Source organism: Diceros bicornis, chromosome 29 (genome assembly GCF_020826845.1).
Source record: "Diceros bicornis minor isolate mBicDic1 chromosome 29, mDicBic1.mat.cur, whole genome shotgun sequence".
In the NCBI taxonomy this organism is placed as follows: Eukaryota; Metazoa; Chordata; class Mammalia; order Perissodactyla; family Rhinocerotidae; genus Diceros; species Diceros bicornis.
The window spans coordinates 17,003,963-17,008,165 of NC_080768.1; positions in this window are offsets into that span (position 1 = coordinate 17,003,963).

The following is a 4,203-nucleotide window of genomic DNA, read 5'->3' on the forward strand; positions in this document are numbered from 1 at the left end:
AAGGAAGACATGAGTAGGAGAGGAAATGAGAAAACAATGAAACACCCTCCAAGTCTTCCAAGATCTTATCACAACAGTGAAGAAGTGGACATTTATATACATGTTACCATTGAGACTACTGGAGCCCTTGAGATTACAGGCTCTTAGGAATTAAATGTCATCAAAAGAGGATGAATATATTTCATCTATCTACCCACCTGTCATCAATCATCTATCTATTTTTTTGTGCCACAATATCGTGCTGCAGCAGCTCTTTAGAATAACTACAATTTATCACCTTCCCCAAGAAGTTTGAGTAATCAAGGATGGAAGGGTTTAGGTATTAGGGAGCAAGAAGAATTTCTTTTGTTTTTACAATCATACTAGGATCATGGATTTCCTGACTGCCAATGCCAGTGAAGGGCAGAATTATATTTGATTAGTTTGTCATTTTCTTTCTTTCTTTCTTTTTTGCTGAGGAAGATTGGCTCTGAGCTAACATCTGTGCCCATCTTCATTTTGTACGTGGGACACCACCACAGCATGGCTTGACAAGCCGTGCATCGGTCCACGCAGGATTCGAACCTGCGAACCTCGGGCAGCCAAAGCAGCACACGTGAACTTAACCACTACACCACCAGGCCAGCCTCCGTAGTTTGTCATTTTCAATCTGTGGATGTTTAAAAAACCTGTTTAAAACCAAAGACCATTTATTGAAATTCCAGATCTGGCTATCACCTTCTGTCTTTGAAAAGTTTTCTTATTTGGAGTGATACATCATCTTCAGTGTATGAGCTACAGAAGTATAATTGCCATACATCATTATTAATAAGAATATTTAGTTACTTTTAAGGCTCAGTGGAATCTGGTCAACATTAATATAACATGGACACCTGACTGGCAATTAACAATTGAGACATCATATTCAGATATGTTTGATGAATATTACTTGAATATGTTTTGGGGTTATGATGTTCTCAAGAGATTTAAGTAATATATGTGAAACCAAGCCAACTATTGAAATTTCTAGTTTTACTCTATAATCCTTTGCTTGCTTTAGAGCTGAAGTTTTCTACGGCATTATTACTAAGTGTATTAATTAATTATTATATAATAGTGATAAATGGGCATTAGTAGGTATCCCCAATTACTCCTCCTTTCAATGCTGTGCATTTGGGCAATGTTTTCTAGTCATCTTTTTGGTCAATAAAGGCAAACGGGAAATAGACGAAATTAGCCTCTCTATTGGTTCTATCAAATACTTTTATTTAATAATTTTCACCTATTGGCACATATTCATTCATTTATTCAAGAGGAATTCCCCAAATAGAAGGCACTGCACTAAGCACTGTGGGAGATTCAAGTCTAGAAACAAGGCTACATTAACTGTCATCATTAAATGAAAGAGTTATTTTTCTATGGATTATAACAATCTCCTCTAAGGACTTTCTTTTGCTTTAAAGAATCCAGTCTTAGTAGCTTTGAATCCCCCAACGATGACCAAAATTCTTCAAGATATGGATATGATAAGAATGTGGGTTCCGGGGTCAAGCTGCCCGAGCTCCAACTCCACCCCTTAATACTATGACCTGAGACAAGTTATTGAACCTCGTGAAGCTTCAGTTTCCTTTCCTGTAAAATGGAGAAGATAATAATCCCTATCTGTATTAATCTTGGGGCATAGTAAGTGCTCAATTAATGTCAACTTACTATAATAATTAATTGGAATAGACAATAGTGGTTACTTAATATAATTTCTCATTTGTAAATTTTTGTCTTTATTTCCCATCACTGTATGTGTATCAATACTGCAACCAGACTGAACTACACATCCTTCTCTCAACACTGGAAGATATTTCACACTTCTTAGAAAGACTCTTCCCTTCCTGGACTAACCAGCCAACTCTTACTCACCCTTCAAGCCTCAGTCCACACATCTTTCATTTTGGTCACTTAGTCATCATCCAACATTTTTTTTAACGCCCACTCTAAATGGCATCTTCCTTCTGGAAACACATCTACCAAATTAAACATAAGTAGAATTAGCACTGCTTAGAACAGTGCCTGCTGAACTTGCATCTTAGACCATCTTCCTGTTTAGAAAATTGATCCTGTTATACGTTCAGTAAAAACTTTAGTTACCTGCCAGCAAGACATTGTTCCCCCAAATGTATTTATTCTGCATATTTTTGTGCTCCACCAGCTTAGTTCAGTTTTTACAGAGCTTTTAGGTCCATTACTAAGAGTAAACCAGATACTTAGCCGAGACACAAAGAATTAGTCAGAAACACTGAGAACAGTGGCTAAGTATCAGTCATTAAAGGGAGAAGAGCTTTAACAACTTCTTACAAAATTCCCTTTCCTTAGGAAACTTCCATATATGATACAAAGTTAACAATAATTACCAGACTCAATGCATGCTGAACTGAACCTTGTTTTAAACAGGATGTAATGTGGGGGCACACTCATCACACAAATATCCCATTGCAGATGTTAACTGCAATACATATGCTCCTTCTCTGATAATACATGTATTAGTTAGGAATTCCTGAAAAGGAACATCTGTGCAAACCTGAAGCTTAATTATATGCTTTAAAAAATAGTGCTTACCTATCGATAAACATGAGAAAAGGGAAATGGGCAATATGGACATGTGTTCTCACACATTTCTGATATTCTTTAAATATCATGAAAAGGTATTGTGACTTAAATATAAGAAACACAGGGGGCCAGCCTGGTGGCACATAGCAGGTAAGTTCTGTGCGCTCTACCCCCAGGGCCCTGGTTCCACAGGTTCAGATCCCAGGCACCGACCTACACCCCTCGACAGCGACACCGTGGCTGCGACCCACATACAAAATGAGCAAGACTGGCACCCATGTCAGCTCAGGGCTAATCTTCCTCAAGCCAAAAAAAAAAAAAAAAAAAGAGAGAATTGGCATCAGATGTCAGCTCAGACCTAATCTTTCCCAGAAGGCTAAAAATAGAACACAAGCCCAATGAGCCTGTCCTCTAAAAGCATAATAATCAACACACCTAGTTTTCACCTGCTCTCAAAGGTATCAGTAGATGGAAGGCCATCACTGAAGATTTTAGGGAAAGTAAATACACGGCTGGAGCTTTAGTTTTTAGCTCGATTAATCTGAAAAAAGCGTCTGGGAAAAGATGGTCTGGAGGTTGCACGTGCGGTGAAGGGCTGTAACTCGAAGGCAGGAAGTCTGTTTGCAAAGCTTCGCAGAAAGGAATGACTCAAGCTCAACGCCTTCTCCGCCCGCCCTGCTGCTCCCCTGCGCGGCTCAGAGCTGCAGTGGGGGGACGAGCTCCGCGCTCACGAGCGCGCAGGCCCCGGGCGCTTCCTCACCCGCGACCGCCCCCCGGCCTGAGGGTAATGAGCCCACGTCGCCGCCCCCGTGCCGCCCCGGCCTCCGCGGGCTCACGGGCACCAGCCCGGCCGCCCCCTTCCGCAGGCGCGGCGCCCGGGAGCCGGCTCGCCCCTCTCTCCGGGAGGGGACGCGTTACCACCGTCGGCTGATTTTACAGGGTTTCCAACATGGGCGCTTTAACCCGGAGGGTCTGGTGTGAGAAATCATTTCGGGGGGTGGGTGGGGACGTCCCTGCGGTCAAACTTACCCCCTGGGTTCCCATTAACCGTCCCCCCGACCCCCCAGCTGTCGCTCGCTCCCTCAATGTCCGGGGCCCGGGTGACGGGGTCGAGCCCGGGGCGACTCTGCACGTGAGGCAGAAGGAATTCTCGCTCCGTCCTCGGGAACCCGGAGCGGGGGCGCGGCGCCGGCTCCACGCGGGGCGGCTTCCACAGGTGGCGTTGAGGGAGAGCTCCTGATAGCGCCCTCATTTCCTGGGGACGTGCGTGCTGGCAGAAACCAGAACCTTCGCCCGCGCCTCCCGCTCCTCCATGGGGACAAAAGGGCTGGGCACGGCAGGGCGCGACGTGCCAAACTCAGCGCGCCTCATGGCTGCCGTGCAACCCCAACCGCCCCCGCCCTCCGCCGGCGCACGCGCACTGGGGCTCCGCGGAGGCCGCCTGGGGCCCCGCCCCGAGGTGGGCGGGCCCGGCGCCTCCCCGCTGGCCAATCGGCTTCCTCCTTCCTCCCCGCCCGCCTCGCCGGGCTGCCGGTTGCACGTGCCAGTTGTTTGTGTACGTGCGGCGGCCGCGGGGCGGGGACGGGCCCGGCTGCCAAGGGCTAGGCTGCTGGGGCGCGGCGG